Here is a 19,383-nt window from a genome sequence, read left to right as displayed (position 1 = left end):
AATAAATAAAGTACAAATTTGTTTTGTAAATAATATTTTAAATGAAGTCTTAACTAATTTAATAAACAAATTTGTAGCTCCCTAAATATGTTCATGTTTAATTTTTACAATCATTTTAAAAAAGTAGTGTGCGTTTATAGGAATATGCACCACTGTATAAGGACTTTATAGGCTCGGAAAATTATATGGTGGAAATTACAAACTTATATATACCCTTCTCACGTAGGTGAAGGGTATAATAAATAGTGCTTGAGAAGATCTACAAAAAATACGCTTACATGTGTAGGTTATCTCTTTTAGTTGAACTTTGTTCGATCTTTATTTTCATTTTTTGATTGGCGGGCCTACGAAGGGTCGAATTTTTTGTCTAAAATATCAGGTATATTTGCCAAGGAATTCTCAATAAAATAAAATTAACTTGCTAACAGTTATCTCGTCCCTATAAAAAATACACGCATCGAAAGTTGAAACATGTAAAAGGAGCCGTATTTTTGACGTTTTTTACCAAAAAAAGTCCCTATATTTTTTTCTTTTATCGACAAACATTTTCTTCGGGACCACATATTATTTATATAAGGAAAGTCAACCTTAAGCAAATGCGCCTAAAGTAAAATTTAGCTTACTTAAGTGGACATAGTCCCCGCCAAACCTATCCAAACTTGGCCAATTTTAAAATTGGTTTGGATCAGTTGCGTTCGATACAAGTTCCCTGTGATGGTCTTGCCATATTTCAGATAGAACAAATACAGAGCATTACATTAGCGCCATGGATATTTGGCTTTGCTGTCGATTCGACTGGCTGTCCGGGCTTTATATACGATCTATTCGGTTTATAGTAATAGATCCATTTTTCATCGCAAGTAATGATTCGGTGCAAAAATGATTTTCTTTTATAACGTTCAAGCATCATTTCGCACATGCAAAATCGTCATTCGTATGGTAACCAATTTCCCAGCTTTTGGATGAATCCTGCTGCTCGCAAACGTTTTGAAATTGATGATTGAGTAGAAGAATGTAAAATAAATTTTACGTTATCGTAGGATAATAGCATTACAACGATGACAAACGCATATAGCTAATATATCCAGTAAAACTACATCAAATGTCCGTTATTAAAAAATATTTTATTTAATTACCATTGGGGTGGAGTCAACCAGTACTTTATAAATGTGTATATGTTTTTCTTTATCAGGAATAATAACTACAAAAACAAATGAAAAATTCCACAGTTTGTGATTGTATGATTTTAATATTATTTAATTTCGAAATGTTCTGGGAAAGTTTATATTTTCAACGAAGTTTTAAAAATAGTTTATAATGAAAATAATTTTAGTAAGCAGAATTGGGTTTTTGCAATAATAATATTAATTGAAGGACAATTTTTTCTATATTTAGATACCCTGTAATATAGGCCGACTTCATAAACGCAGTAATGCAAAGCAATTACAAGGCAAAGCAATAATTTGTGACATTCATAAACGCATAAATGTTTTGTAAAGAATCATAAATAAAAACAGTTCACAAATTTGACAGATGCTGCGGCTGGACAAGCATTGTCATACAATAATGAACTTGCGACATTGCCAAAACAAAATCTATTGCGTTTATGAACACCATGCATTGTAGTGTTGCTTTGCAAAATGCGTTTATGAAGTCAGCCATAATTATTTAATTCCAAAACCCTATTCTGGGAAGTTCATATTTTCTACGAATCCTGGAGAATGTTGCTGACTGAGAATAAATTTAATAAATTTGAGTTATTATTTCAAAACACAATAGTTTCTATTTTTAGATATCCCGAAACATAATTTCAGTTAAATTAAACAACTTCTAGAATTTTTGTAATAGCCCTAAAAACCCAAAGGATAATTAAGAGAAAAAATTCTAAAAGAATTTATAAAATACAAATTGTTCTTCACAATACAGTAAACAACTTCATTATTACATATAATAAAACAAAACAAATTAATTTAATACTACAACTACTACTAAATTTTATAATTTAAACTAAAACCGACATTTCCCAGTATGCAAAATGATTCGAAGTTATTTCGAAAATGAATCATTTTTTCGTAAAATTTGATCGATATCGACTTCGATATAATGTCGAGAATGTGCGTGTTTTCCTAAGTAGAGTGCAGAGCGATAAAGAGTCGAAAATTATTTATTATTCTGATTCTAATTTTTATCGATATACTATACCTTTTTCGGTATTAAAAATGTTCTAAATTGATTCGATTTCGATTAAATATATGAACAATTTCGTATATTTTATACCATCGAGCAATTTCTTCTTGAAATAATGCATATTCAATACCTTTATTATTATCCAATAATGTTGCGTTAGATGTGTTTTCATTTTCAAATGCAATAAACTCTGCACATATTTCTGATGTTTGCTGATTATGAAGATTCGAATTGTCAAAAACAACATCAATAATTGGCTGCGCTGGACTTAAGACGTCTTTGATCCATTTTTCGTGTTAAACTATATTTCTATGAATATGTTATTGATAGGATAAGAAACAAAATTTTATTTTCTCACAAATTGACAAAAGAATAATATGTACAGTGGTGGCCACCAATTTAAGACAAATACTTGAATTTTTTTCATCAACTGAATTTTAAGTGCGTTAGAGCCAAAATAAAAGGACCTCTAAGGGTATGCAATTTATTATTAAGGTTTCTAGTTTCTCAAAAATGTTTGGAAAAATCGGTAAAACATATATGGACAAATATATGTGGAAATACGTTGACCCACCTCAGCGAACATCCGCTGTTAATAACATGATATGACCGAAACTAATGGAACTAAAAATACGAAATTTGGTCCGAATATTTTATAATAATAAAAATATAATTATATAAATGTGAGAAAATATGTTTATTTAAAAAAAAAAAAATTTGGTCAAGTTGTAGAAAAATCTTATGATTTCGTGGTGAATATGTATGAATTGATACAGTCGAATAAAACACACTTGTGTGTTAAAGCAGTCTTCATGCATACATATTTGTGGAAATATTTGAAAAAATAATTGACAATTACATGGAATTTAGCAAACAATTTTTGTCTTAATTACCTGGCCACCACTGTATGTATATGAATTTGTCAATTTGTGCAAAAATAAAATTAGACATTCAAAAAAAAATCGAACATTATTCGCCATTTCTATAAAATATTAAAATACGATGTTCTAAATAATGTAGATTGGATAGAGCATCATAATAAATTCATATTTTCGATTTTAATTCGAAATAAGTTCGATAAAAAGAACTGACTCGAAATGTTGCATACTGGGTTATCTTCTCTATTTTTATGGGTGTTTTTTTTTTTTTATTTATTCTACCCAAAAAATAATGTGGTGCCATTATTTAACTTCACTTAAAATCCAACTCTAATAAACATACAGACACATACAGATGAATATATTAAAAACTCTGCATTTCATGTCACTACCCAGGAGATAACCACGTGAAAAACATTTTGAGAAGCTAGAAATAACATTTTTAGTAGTTCTTAGTGGCTAACAAATTCTTTGTTACGGAATTAGTTCTATGAACTGCAGGATTTACTGCTGCACCTTGGCGCAGAATCAACATTTTTTGGAACTAAATCTGGCAATTCTACACACAGAGAAAAAATGAACACATCCGTGTACGATTCGACACCATTCGGTGTCAATAGTGTATCAACCCCGTATGTGCACAAATTGTACACGAACGGTGTCAATTTGACAACGAAAAAATGACACCATTCAGTTGCCGAATTGACAATATTCGTTGTCGATTTGACACCGTTCGTGTACGATTTGACACCAGACCATTGTCAATTTGATACCGCACCGTTGTCAATTTGAAACCATATGTTGTGGATTTGATACCGTTCGTGTACGATTTGGTAATTGAAATAAATAATAATTCCTTTATGTTTCACATTTATTTTTAAATACAATACGAATAAATACATAAATATAAAATACATATAAATTTCATGTTTAAATTTGGCAAAACAAAATAAAACAAATACTTATTGTATTCTACATTGCTGATAATCTATATATGTAAATATATAAATGTCTTGAAGTTTGTTTGTTGGTTTGTTTATTTATTTGAGCATCACGCCTAAACGGCTGAACCGATTTTATTGAAATTTGGAACGTAGATAGATCCTTACCGGGAAGCGTCAATAGGCTATATATTTTATATATATATATATATACCTCTACTTTCCTTTTAAATGTACAAAAACTGTATGTTTACTGTTTCCAGGAATTTTTGGAGTTGTATGTCGTCAGTGGATTCGGTGATATTTTCATTTCTTGCACTGCCTGGATCTTCATCTGCATCAACACAAATTCACTATTAAACACAATTACACTTTCTTTTATATATATTTTCACTTTTTTAATGTAAATAAAATTTAAAACTCACTTATAAAAACAAAGCAGAGCAAACAGTTTCGCCGCAACACTTTGACAATAACTTGTCAGCAACTCACGTTGAGATGCGTCGGCGTTTAATTTAACAACATTGCGTTGTCGATTCGTACCCATTTGTTTAAAAATTGTAAACGTACGGTGTCGAAAAAAAGTGACACCGTATGGTGCCAAAATGACACCAACCGTTGTCGATTTTGCAACGTCATTTTTCCCTCAGTGTAAACGGCCAGTCCGATCGGGATAAAATTTGACGTAGCCAAGAAGAATTCGAGTTTAAGTTACTAAAATGGTACCTATAAATATTCCAGAGGCTATGGGGGCTCGAAGTAGCATACCTTCGACATGTAAAATTTTTAAACACATGTAATTTTTTTGTTTCCCTTCCGATTTCAAAGATTTTTATATTTTTGGAAAGCGCAGCTCTTGAGAAAACTTGTGCTCTTTATCTATTATAATTTCCTAGTTATGGGCATTTCAAAATGGAAATTTTAAAATTTTGCCATACCTTGGTCCGCTTTTTTAAAATTATAGATCGTACTTTTGAACCTAATCCACTTGATTTTTTTGTTGGTTAGACAACTAAATTATCAATAATATACAAAAGATTTCAGAAAAATATCAATTATCGATCCAAAGATAAATGATTTTCAATTTAAAAATTCTAGATTTTTGCTGTTTTTTGGCCGAAAAGGTGACTTAACTCTTTTTTTATTAAGAAAAAACATTCTTTAAGAACATATAACAATTTTATGTTTTTCTGTAAGGTAACTTTACGGATAATATTTTGGTATAAAAAAAACATGTCGTATTTTTCGAATATGTCGCCCCTAAGCCCTTCGGAATTTTACCTTTTTTTTATCAAAATTTCAACTTTAAGCCACATGTTCTAAAATCCCAAAGCTGGGATCAGAAAACGGAAAGCAGCTTTGGAAACCTTGATGTAATCCCTATTTATCCCCAAAGTATTTTCCTAGCCCCATAGGAAATGTGCACCCTATGGGCAAAATTGTTAAAAATAACATTTTTGGGATTTTCACACGAATTTTTAGGAATTGCGGGATTACCTTTCATCTTCTGACAAGTTTTTTTACACTTTGTTATATAGAATGACAAATTTATAAAACTGTGAACATTTTATTCAGTTTTATTAATAAATAAAGATTTAATAACATATTACATATTTATTGAGTTTCAAAAACTAAAATTTGTATCAAAATTTTAATAGGATTAGGAACAATTTGATACAAATTTATTACGACCTAATTTGTTTGTCAATTCAATTTGTTTCAAGTCAATATCTCAATTAGATTCTAAAATATGCCACTTTAAATCTCCGTCCTTCAAAAATATTACACTTTTTCATAACAAAAATTTTTTATAAATTTTCTCAATATTTTATTCAAAAACCAAGTGTAAAAAACCTTGTCAAAAGATCAAATAGAATCCCACAATTTAAAAAAATTGGAGCGAAAATCTCAAAAATTTTATTTTTTACAATTTTTTAAAAAAGCTGACTAAGGAATGGCAAAATTTTAAATTTCAAAAATTCCTATAACTCGGATTATAAGAGATAAATAGCACATCCAAGCATGTTTTTTCAAGACCTAGCCGAGCGAATACTTTCTGATATGAAATCGATAATGTTCCAAATCCTAAAAAAGGCCTATAATATGCAAACGCACTTCCTCTTGACTTAAAAATCTAAAACAGTTATTATTCAACTTAAAAATAAAAGTTCTCATGAAACTCTTAAAAAAAGAGTTTCAAATAGCAGTAATAAAAAAACTCATTTGAGGAGTTTTATTTTTCCCGTCAAAATAAGAATCTCATTTGAGGAGTTTTATTTTTCCCGTCAGAAAAGGAATCTCATTTCAGGAGTTTTATTTTTCCCATCAGTAAAAGAATCTCATTTAAGGAGTTTTATTTTGTCCGTCATATAATAAAAGTAATTTGTGGAGTTTTATTTTTCCCGTCAGAAAATAAAACTCATTTTATGTAAATTGATCAGATTTTATGTAAACTGGTCAGATCAATACAATTCGTAAAGCACCTTTCATTGCAATTGAATAAATTGTCATTAAAATAAAATCAATTGGGATTTTAATTTGTTATTGTTTGATTCCTATTATCAAATTGTTGTTGTTTTTTTTTTCTTAAATAAATTAATTACTACAAACATTATATCAGATAGAATCAATAAAGAAAGATGCTGGAAAAAGTAGAAAAAATAAAACTACTCAAATAACTTTTATTTTATGACGGAAAAAATAAAACTCCTCAAATGAGTTTTTTTTTTGACGGGGAAAAATAACCGTTATTTACGATTCCTGTAAAAAATTCATCAAATCATGAGATTTATTGATTTTAGTTTCAAATTTTAAAAACCGGTTAACCGACTGATATATGTTTGTAAACCGCATAAGCCGGTTAACCGAAACTCAACGTTTCAAATTAACCGGTTTTTCTGTTAACCGGATTATAAACACTAAAGACAACTTTTATTCAATGCAGACAGTATGTAATAGTCATTAGAAATTAAGTTATTGAGTAATTGCCTGTTATTACCAAGATTTTTCCAAACTACTGCTAAGTAATGCACAGGGTATGTAAAAGGCATTATAAAATATATCATTGACATGTAATTAGCATGTTTTTGTTGGATAATTGTGGCAAGTTACACTTTAAAAACAGCAGGAAAAAGTTTCCAAATAAACACGCATACACACACACAGCCATCTTAACTTACATGTGGATGTGTGCGCAACATTTCTAAAGATTAAATACGGGAGACCGTTTTAAGAAGGAAAAAGTTCCTTTAGGTTTGATAAATTTCACGGTATCTGCATCATTTAGAATTGACTTAAAATAAAATTAACACAATTTATAAGAATTTATCTCCAAAGTATTTATAAGAATGCTATAAATAAAGATGGCGTATTACAAACACCAACAACAACAACAACAACAAATGATGGAAGGGAAAACAAAAACAAGAGATAACAATAAAACAGTAAAACAAAACCAAACAAATAAGAGTGATTGTCATTATAATCAGAGAAACATTTGTGGAATTCCAAGATGGTGTGAACTACCATCCAAAGCGAAATGGTTTGTGAGTACATAAATATTTAAAAATTCCCCGGTAAGTGCCTGTGTAAAATGTAAATGTTCTACGCTTGTATATCTACGATCATTATCTGGTTATTTGTAATGGTGTGAAGTAAAATATACTTAAATGGTGTTTTAAAAGCAATTTGTTTGTAGTTGACAAATAAAAACATTCAGATTTTTATCGGTGACTACAAAATGCCAATTGCAACAACAACAACCACTTCAATGAGTGAAATTGTTCCAGAAATCGAATAGATGGCGAAGCTAAACTTTGTAGGGAAGGAAGTAGTAACGGAAAATATAGCTGTGTTCACAACTACACAGACACATTACGAAAATTACTGTATTAAAAACTCATTTAAATAAATGGCGATTTATAAAAAAGATAAATAATGTTTTATTCATCCGTGGCTACAGTCATTCAGTCTACTTGGAAGGATGAGAAGAATATTTGTCAACTGAATTGAAAAATTTGGAGATTTTTCATTTAGCAAACTTTCTGTGTACTTAATTAAGAATTATTAAATGATAAGTAGTTTTCTAGGAATTCTATTATAAGTTTGGAAACAAAAATGTGGTAGCCTTTGAAATCTGTATACGTACAGTAGGGTGGGCCGATTTGTAAGGACATACATTTTTCGATAGCTTCTGGCATGAAAAAAAAGTGGAAATAAATCTGTAACTTCTTTACGAATAGCACAATTTTAATAAAATTTCCCATTTAATATCAAATATTTAGGTAAAAAACTTATACTTACTTTTCAGAAGCTCCACAAACCTTGCCCCATTTGCAAAAATTTTGTACATTTTTCATATATTCCATGCAAAATGTGTATACTTACCAGGATATTCAATCGATTAACCGTTAATCGGTTAACCGATTAATTTTGGTCTGTTAACTGTTCGAATAATTTAAAATTGACGATTTTCAAATAACAAATAAACCGATTAATTTGTGTCGGTTAGCCGATTAACCGAAATTTCTTTTTTTGCACTTTATATACAAATAGAGTTTTAGACAAACACATTTTATTTCTTTACTCGTGAACATTTCCCTCTAGCTATAGTTTTTTTAAATATAATACGAAAAGTGAAATTAAGGAATTTGGTAATGAACTTTTTTCTATAATTTTCTATATTGAACTTTGCCCTAATGAGGCGCAGAACGACATGGTAATAAACGAAACTGAAGACATTACTGAAATGATTATTTTATTAAATAAAAAAATCCAAAAATAACTCTAAAGGTATGATGGAGGATTAGAAAAACCTAAAAAAAAACTGATCATAATAAAATTTGGTGACATGAATTCCGTATACATATACACGCATGTTTACTGTAACCATTTCAATATTTTTACAAATTTTTTAACAATATTATAGTCACAGTAAATATTTATATGATTATGGTGACCATAGTATGGTTAATTTACGATTCACATGATTTAGTCAATTATATATATGGTTACAGTAAACAAGTATATGTTTGTGACAACCATTTTAATGATGAAGGACTTACCATATTATGTTGCTTTCGGTCTATGGATATCATAATCTGAGAACAACATATTCAGGGCTATTCCTGTTCTCACTTTCACCATTCACCGTATTTTTGGAAGCATAATTACAATAATATTTATATTAAATAAAGTTTCTAAAATTATATACTTATGGTTAAAAAAATCATGTGTAAACATTTATAATTAGAAATGCTGAGGAAATTGGAAATTGGAAATTGCATAATATTGTTGTAATTATGCTTCCAAAAATACAGTGAATGGTGAACGTGAGAACAGGAATAGCCCTGATTATGATATAATGATTCATCATAAAAATGTTTGTCACAAACATATATTTATATGTTCCAAAATATATTTACCAAATATTTTTGGACTTTACAAACATCAGTACAAACCCAATATACCCTCCCCACTATGGTGGTGTAGGGTATAAAAATGTTAAACAATTAATCGATTAAAATAAAACTCGAATGATTGACAAACCTAATATATATGTACTCGTATTATACAACTATATTAAAAACACAAGTATACCTTTATCACCATGGAAAAGGTATAAAAATATATATAATTTTATAAAAAAGGAGTTAATTATTGTACAATATTGAGTCTGGTGGCAGTCACCATAACAATAGACATTTAAGCAGAAAAAAACATTTCAACAGGTTTTTCTGTTATTGTGAAATAAAAGAATATCGTTTAAGGACTGAAAAAAATAAACTTTACAATGAAACAGTTTTTTGCGAATTTTGAAATTATAAGAATATTAATTAGCATAATACCGCTTGTTAATCATAAAAATATTAACGTAATAATTGTCAATATTTTATTTAATTTTGCTAAATCATGATTTTGACAATTCAAGGAGATCCATAATAAAACAAACGAAAATTGTGAAACATTTTACTACCAAAGGGTAGTGAAACCCTATTACTCAGTTTGGCGATTTTGGTGACCAATTTTTTTAATTGGCCTCCAAAGATCCTTTTTTACAAACACAAACTGCGAAGCGTTTTTGCTTGTCTGCAGATACACCCAGAGTCTATGGCGGGTATCGAACCCGCAACCATCAGATTGATAGTCCAGCACACTATCTTCTAGTCAGTGGCCCCTCAAAAATAGGTGTCATCGGTTTTTGGCCAACAGCTAATTCAGACTTGGTTACACCGCTTAACTATATATGGCAATAATATAGCTAAGAGTCCACCAAACTAATTTTGTTTAAATTTTTTGTCAAAAAAATTACTTTTTCGTGTCCTTTTTTGTAAAAAATATAGGAACAATATTTTTGTTTCACTTTCTTTAGAATAACTTACAGGGACTCTTAATTTTTCAATAACAATATTTAGCTAAGGTAAAGTTGAACATATGCAATCTGAACGTGTCTAGGCACTCTAAATAGCTCACAAAGATCATTTTGTACTATAGTGTCCAAAAAACCGGCAAATTTAAAAAACCGGTTTCCGGTTTAACCGAAAATGTGTGTTTTTGAAAAAACCGGTTTCGATTATTGTCTTTTAAAAAAAACCGGTTAAACGGTTTCAGTTTTTGTCTTCAAAAAACCGGTTTATAGTAAAATTTTATTTAATGGAAATTTAGCATTTTTGAATTCTTTATGCAATTATTTTATATATTTTACGAAATGTTGTCAAATGCTACAATTTTCTATAAAATAAATCAATTGTCCAATTCACAACTTAGTTGTATGTTGTACGTTGTATGTTACAACTATTGTGGTTGTGAACACAAATTTCGCCAAGTCGTAAACTTACCCTGCCAAACCTTGAAAATTCCAAACGAAGATGATAACAAAAAACATTCCAAAATCTATTAATATGTAAAATTAATAATAAAAGCGAACTAATGTGTGCATTGTGTAAAAAATGCAAACAATTTTTTTACTATTTTTTGGGAGTTATTTCATAATGCAATAACTCCCAATGCATTTGTTGTTGGGTTTTATTTAATTTTATTTTGGGAATTAGGAGTTATTTCACCGTATTGGGAGTTATTTCATTTTTGTTGGGTTCTGCTTTACAAAAGCAGAACCCATAAATATCAAAAACTGGCTTCACTCAGAAAAGTTGTTTGCATTGCCGGCCTTTGGCCGAGCGCTAAGATTTTCTCCTCTGGGGTGTATCAAAAACTGGCTTCGCTCAGAAAAGTTTTTTGCATTGCCGGACTTTGTCAGGTTGCAACGATTTCTTAATCTGGTGCGAAATGAAAATCGGCTTTCTGAAATATTATAAAACCTTTCTGCAATGAAAGAAATCTTTTCTGAGCGAAGCCAGATTTTGATACACCCCGGAGGAGAAAACCTTAGAGTCCGGCCGAAGGGCGGCAATGCAAACAACTTTTCAGAGCGAAGCCAGTTTTGATACACCCCAGAGGAGAAAACTTTAGCAGCGCACGGCCGAAGTCCGGCAATGCAAACAACTTTTCTGAGTGAAGCCAGTTTTTGATACACCCCAGAGGAGAAAACCTTAGCGCACGGCCAAAGGCCGGCAATGCAAAAAACTTGACACATCCCAGAGGAGTAAAACTTTGCGCTACGCCATATGCCCGCAATGCATGCTTCGGATTGGGAATTATTTCATTTCTATTGGGATTTATTTCATTGGAAGTTATTTCGCTTTTTTGGGAGTAATATTTTTAAAATTATGAAACCGCCGATTATTGGGAGTAATTTCATTTTACCCTTTGGTAGTTATTACATTTTTCAAGTTTGGGAATTATTTCATTTTTGATGGGAATTATTTCATAGGAAGTTATTTCATTGGGAGTTATTTCATTTGGGAGCTATTTCACGGTACCTTGTGCCGCAATAGTGAAGAATGGGCATATCATTATCAGTAAGACCGGCTTGATGCAATTTATGAAAAAACGTTACAATTTTTGAAAGGGGACAAGGTTTTTTGAGCTTCTGAACAGTAAATATAAGCTTTTTATATAAGCATTTGATATTTGTGAAAATCTTAGGACTTGAAGATTAATATTTTAGTAAAATTAAATAAGTTTTTAATTTTTTCGGACGTCATTTACCTAAAAAACTAAGAAAAATATAATTTGGTCATTTTCCATTAAGAAAAATATAAAATGTTAAATAATGTAAAATTTTAACGGTTAAAGAAATCATAAGAAAATTGGGAACTAATATAGAACCAAATGTCCTTAAATCAATGGCATTAGAATTTTTGAAATTTTTTATTTCAAATACCGAAATTCCTAAAACGGGGAAAATGTGTTCCAAAACTGAGTTTTTTGAGAAAAGGGCCTACTGTGACGTTATTTACCGTGTGATAGTAAAAACTCTTTGTAGGTATTTAAGAAACATATTGGGTTATACAAATATGGAGCTTTTTCGAGGATCAGTGCATTGATTTTTTAGAATTTTTTACTCAAACCTAAATTTTTTGTTTAAAATTGGCCAAGTTTGGATAGGTATGGAGGGGATTTGGTCTGCTTAAGTGAGTCAAATTTTACTTTACACGCTTTTGCATTAAGTTCTCTTTATGGATCATATACAAATTTTATATAGTCACGAGTCACAAATTTTTTTCTACAAAATAAAAAATATAGGGACTTTTTTGGGGAAAAACGTAAAAAGTTCCAACTTTGGATGCGTGTATCTTTTTATAGAGACAAGATAACAGTTTTTTTGTTACTTTATTTAGAATTTTATCGCCGATATAGGTGATATTCTTAAAATAAATTTCGAACCCTCATATCAAAAAACTATAAAAAGATCGAGCAAACTTAAAAAAAAAAAAATCTATAAACTTAAATATCTCTTCAACTAATAGAGATAACCAACAAGTGTAAGCTTATTTTTTATAGATCTTCTTAAGGACTATTTATATTTTAAATTTCAGATAATTCGGATCATAAATTGATTTTTGGCGATTTTTTTTTAAATTTGACACCAAAGGTGACCAATTTTGAGGGGCCATGTATAGGCCCCTATTAGCTCTAGGAAAACTGCAAATCAACTCGGAAATACCTCTGGAGCCATGGAGCCATGGGAAATTAGTTCCCGAGATACCGAATTATTCATGAAAATATTCACTGAAGAAATGTGGGTCAAAGTTCAAATTTCTGAATATTTGGGATTTTTTATTAAAATACAGCAAAATTGTATGTATTTAGTAGTGCATTTGATGCAATTTCAGAGGTCTTAATATTAATCTATTTAAAAATTTAACGCTTTGATGTACATGGGGTCCCTATAAGGTCCAGTTTAAATCACTTAAATCTTATTGAAATGTAAAATTAACTTAAGAACATTTTAGCAGATTTGAAAAATACCATCTTTAGCCTTAAACACTCCTCATCCTGAAAAAACAACAATTTGTTTTATTTAATAGCATTTAGTATTTAATAAATAAAAAACCCATTTGCTATAGTTTAAATCCAAATAAATTACTTGTACAAAATACAATTTGGTATCTATACATACATAAATAATCATCTTCTTTTAACAGATAAAATAATAAGGATTTCTTTCTCTTACATTTGAAATGTTATAGGAATGACAAAATGCATTTATTCTTAGTTGTTTTTCTCGCTGATTCAAAAAGAAAATAAAAGAAAAAACAGACATTTCTTAAAATAGAAGTTGTAGACGTTTTCTTTTTAGATTTTCGAATATATTCTTTATATTTCTCTACATTATTTTCTGCTGATGTGTTTCTTTTATTTCTTTCACTTTGCTGACAAATAAACATGTCTGTCAACTGCCTTAAGTCTACGTCTACGAAGTACAGTCATTGTAGTCGTTGTTCGTAGTTATCTTGATTCATTATGTCTACTTTAATGCAACCAGACTCATGCATTTATACAAATACTTAAGGAAAACACCTTGCAGTTCTGGGGACGAAAAAGTAAAAATTAACCTCAACCTAGGTAACATTAGAAGAACTCACCAATTCTACCACTTTTCATTACCCAAAAAGAAGGGGACCGCCACAAATTCGTCTCTCGGAGTTAGGCGCCTGTTCTAGTTCTAACCCTTTATATGGATAAGATCTGACACTTTAACATGATATTGATCTAGTAGGAGGTAAAGTAAAACCTGTCCTGGAACTAACCCAAACCGACTTGTTGCTGGATATTAAATCGTCAGCGACTTCATGCTCCGTTACCAAACTTAAAACATTTCCTGAATTGGAAAACAGGATCCCACAATATTGTACCTCATTGTAAATAATAAGTGCTTTCTCATATATAGATTACTCTTGACCACCTACCAGACTCTCTCTTTGTAAACTATGTAGGGCCAATGACTACGTCACTTATTTATCTAATTCGCACCCTAAATTGTTGCTTAAAAACACTAGTTTGGGAAAACCCCACCAGAACTGCTGGAATGTAGATGTAGCAGGAAATGCACATTAAAATAAAAAAACGGATACAAATCCAAACAAACATATTTGCTAAATCAACAGATAGAAAATTGTTAAACAAGGCAGTACAAAAACTTCATGGCTGAAAGAATCTGAAAAATTTAAAGGGTCTTCCAATACGAACTTCCAAACTTTGATAGTTGATAGCGGCCATATTGTTGAAGCTACATCTGTGAATTAGTCAGTTTGTTTTGCCAAATCACCATGAATGGATATAGCGTTTCACAACACATGCAAATGATAAAATTGTTTTATCAAAATTGGTGTTCTGTTCGGGCAACGTTCCGCTCACTTCGCCAATTTTACGCGATGAGGACAATTTCAGGATGAATGGGTACCAATTCACATGAGCTACGACTAATTCACCTCGAAAATGTCACTATTTGGTGTAGCTTTTGGGCTGGCAGCGAAATCTGTTCACATTTCTTTGAGAACGACGTTGGCCAGACCATTACCGTCAAGGGCGAGCGATATAGGTCAATGATTACCAACTTCTTTTTTCCTGAATTGGATCATTTGAACACCAACGACATGTGGTTTCAACAGGACGGCTCTGCGTGTCACACAACTCATGCCTTATTGGACATTCTGCACGAGTGATTAGAAGGCATGTTAACCTTACCTGGAGGTGATGTAAACTGGCCACCTATATCGATGGATTTGAGCCCGTTAGACTTTTTCTTGTGTGGTTTTCTTTAGTCGCAGGTCTATGCGAATAAAAAACAAACCACGGTATTCCTCAAAGCCTACATAATCCATGTACCTTTAGAAGGAACAATAGAGTATCGAGTTGCCACGAAAGACAAGATGATAGTATGATGGACTATCAGTCTGAGGGTTGCGGGTTCGAAGCATTTTGACGGGAAGAGGGAGTATTTCGTAGCCTAATTCATGATTTTTTCCCATGAAAACTGCAAATGTGCACCGGATTGTAAGCAAACGTGGCAGCCATCTTTCGGAAAGTGATCATTCAAATTTGAAACCACAGAGAGCCATGAGAGATACGCCTATGGCTTCCACAATCTCTCATACTTTCAATCTCCAATCGGCCAACACCATATCGTGATTTTTTTTCAATTGTTTCGTGTGTAGAGACCTTAACTGAGCATCTAGAACATTCGGCATCCTCAGTGCTTGTACGGCCACAACGAAATTTTGTAATCCGCCAAGGCTAAGATTTATTTGAGTGAGATGGTTTTTTTCCTTAAAAAATAATGCTTAATGAGCAGACGAAATTCACTTTTTTCAAGTTCTCCTCAAGTCATGAGGTAGTCTTCTTTCAACTGACAGATGTTCGTTACCATGATACCTTAACCGAGAAAAGATCACACAAAAGTAGAATCATACAAACCAATCAGTTTATTATCTAATATATTAAAACTTTTTCAGAAGATACTTATGACAAGTTGTACCCGATGTTAATTGAAAACAATTGTATTCCGAATCATCAATTTGGATTTGGAAGACAACACAGTACTATCGAGTAAAAAAAATATTGTTCTGCTCTCTTCATCGACATTTCTCAATCGTTTGAAAAGGATGGCATGATTGTTTTTTAATATACATACAAATTGAGTCAAAATTAACAGCAGTCACATAAGCTATTGGAAAGTTATTTAACTGGTCGAACATTTAAACTTAAAGAAGGTGACTTCTTAAGTCCTCCGCAACCAATTGAAGCTGAAGTCCCCCAACAAATTATTGGCCATTGTTAACTATGACTTTTTTCCCATCTTTCTGGCAACATATAGATTCCGAGCCAAAAGCCAAGGACTAATCATGCCAATATCGGTTACTCTAATCCAAAGTGAAGCATACGGTCTGGCCTCTAAATCGGATGAGGTAAAACTTTCCAACCACTTCATTCTAAATAGTTTTTATCAGATATTGCAACATGTGGCCTAGCGTTGTCATGATGGAATATTACGGTTTCATGTCTGACCTCATTCTTGGTGTTTTTCGGCCAATTCTCGCTTTAAACTAATCAGTTGTGTTCGGTACAGTTTCCTTGTGATGGTCTGGTCAGCTCGTAATAGATAGGACCCTTTTGCTCCCACCAAATACAGATAATTACTTTAGCGCCACGGATATTTGCCTTTTTTGTCGATTCACATACGATCTCTTACGCTTCGGGTTATTGTAATCGATCCATTTTTCATCGCAAGTAATGATTCGATGCAAAAATTGGTATCTTTTATAGCGTTCAAGCATTATTTCGGACATGCAAAATCCTCTTTCAAGGATTCTCGGCTTCAACGTTTTCAAATTGGTGAAATCCAATGATTTTGCAAGCTCTTGTTGAGTTTTACAACAATCTTCATGGAGTATGCCTCCAATTATTGGTCTTCACACTTTTTTGGCTGGCCTGGGCGATCTTTGTCTTCCGTGTCACCAAAATCATTAATTCTGAAACTCGCAAAGCATCTCTCGCATGTTGAAATCGATGAAACACATTCACCACAAGCTTTGATGAGCAAAAGGAGTGCTTCAGCGGAACTTTTTCCAAATTAAAGAATTAAAGCAAAACATATGACGATTCTTTGGATACAAAATTCGACATTTTCGAAGCAAAAATAAAAACTTTATTGTTTACACTATAATTTTCAATAACTAAGTGAGAATAAATGACAGATATGCACCCTTCAAAATCTTATTCAATTATTGTAAATCCCTTATTTATATACTTATGCTATGCCAACTAACAATCGCACTCCTATATCAACATATGCGGATGATACTGCTATTGTAAGTATTCATAAAAACCCTCAAGAAGCATCTTGTTACTTACGAGATCACATATTTGAATTAGAAAAATTCAAATACCTTGGAATATATCTCGATCGTCGCTTTGCATGAAAATATTATATATTTGGAAAGTTGACTCAAATGAAATTGAAATCAATTCAAATTAATTGGCTCATTGCCAGAAACTTTGCGCTTAGTTTAGATTGAAAACTTCTATTTTATAACACGATCGATATGGTGTTATGGGATCCACCATAGTCTAAAGATGCCAAAAGAAGTTTTTAAGTTTGTTTCCTGACATACCAAAAACACTAATATACATAAAGATTTAAACGTGACCTTTGTAAAAACTGAGATCAAGAAACATGTAGAAAAAATATTTGAAAAACCCAAATCCACTGGCCCTCAACATATTAGATTAAAGTGGTAGCATTCGATTAAGATGGAGGGGCACAGCAGACCTAATCCAAAGACAAGAAGAAAGAATGACAATTTGATCAAAGCAACAATGGATAAATAATTTGTCGTCCGGCACTGGATTGGTTGTTTGGAGGAAGAGTATCATTCGTATATTTTCATTCATCACATTTTCTCCACTTAACAACTATTTAAGTCAAATGTTGTATTTAAAATCATCCCGATTAGTTTAACTAATCTTTAGGACAGCCAAAATATACAAATGAAAATAAAATTAAATTTCTTGCGAAGAATACCAGAGAAAATTGTTAAAATGTCCATTATTTTTCATATTTTCCCCCAACTTTTGTTTGTATTTGATGCAGTACAGCAATTTAAACGAAACATCAGCCAACAGTCACTTTGTCAGATAGAACGAAACAAGTCAGCTCTTTATAACTTCAAATATGAAGACGGGCAAAAAAAGTTTGACTTCATTCATTATTTGTATTCATAGAATTCATATCTTGTTAAGTTTTCCGTTTTATTTCGTAGAACTCCTGACGGTAGCAGTTCATGATGTCCTTTCGAGCAATAGTGGTACAAAAAAAAAAGAAACAAAATGATTGTGATGGTGATACGAGTAATATTATGAAAACAAACAAACTGAATTGGGATACTAGCAAGAATATAAAGTATTTTATTGTTGTACTAAGTATTTATATTGTCCTTTCTGTCTGTCTGTATGTCCGTTTGACTGTGTATATTTGTCTATTTAAGTTAAATAAAATAACAACACAAATATCTTTTGGACAAATAAACAATTGTCCAAAAAAACTTAACTAAAAGAAATTAGTTTGTACATTTTTTTATTTAAAGTCCTTGTTATAAAAGAGTCCTGGTTAAGATTAATTTTTCATTTGTTTCGTCTGGTTGAGACGCTACTTATTTTGTGTTAGAATGGTTTAACCATTTAATTATTCAGTCAAAACTTGTTAAAGACATAACATTACTGAATAACATATTTTGTAATCAATACTGAATACCATCTGCATTACTTGGAAGTAGTAGATATCACGAAGTTCAAATAACAAGTGCAAAATGAATCAATCAGGAAGCAGCATATGTCTGTTTTAAATGGTCTTAGTTTTAGCAGCTATTTGCTACACGAAGTGGAAATATTTAAAGCTTCCAGCACGTTTTCAAGCATTTCAAATTTAGAGAAACGAAGCAACTTTCGCGTAGTTAAATTTTCAGGAAATATTTCGGTTCTTTGACCATCTCCTGATCGGATTTTTCGTATTTTCCATACATAGGACAATGATAAACAATCGTGGGTTTTCCACAGATTGGCTAAAGGATATTAAGCCCAGGATACATTTGTATATATTATAAAACGCTTTCCAATAAGGACGGGAAGGATCGATGTTGAAAAACAAGTTGTTTGTGAGATTTTGGAGTATGAACATGTACAAATGTCCGTCGCAGCTTCACACAGAGTCACTGTTTCGAGAGGTTCAATTTCCAATGATTCTGACACATTGATCCAACTGAATTTGAGCGAGTGTTTGGGATATGCTGATTTTGAGGATTTTGGAATATGAAAACGTTCCCAGACACATTTCTGAAACATTGATTCTGCTGAATTTGAGCGAATGACAATGTTTCGAGATGTTAAATCTCTAATGACTCCGGTATTAATATCTGGTAAATTTCTGGATACAATTAGTGGCATTAAGTACACAGAGTGAGTGGAGGATTTCGAGTTGA

This window comes from Calliphora vicina, chromosome 5, assembly GCF_958450345.1.
Source record: "Calliphora vicina chromosome 5, idCalVici1.1, whole genome shotgun sequence".
NCBI classification, from domain to species: Eukaryota; Metazoa; Arthropoda; class Insecta; order Diptera; family Calliphoridae; genus Calliphora; species Calliphora vicina.
Note: the sequence above shows the minus strand (reverse complement) of the source record.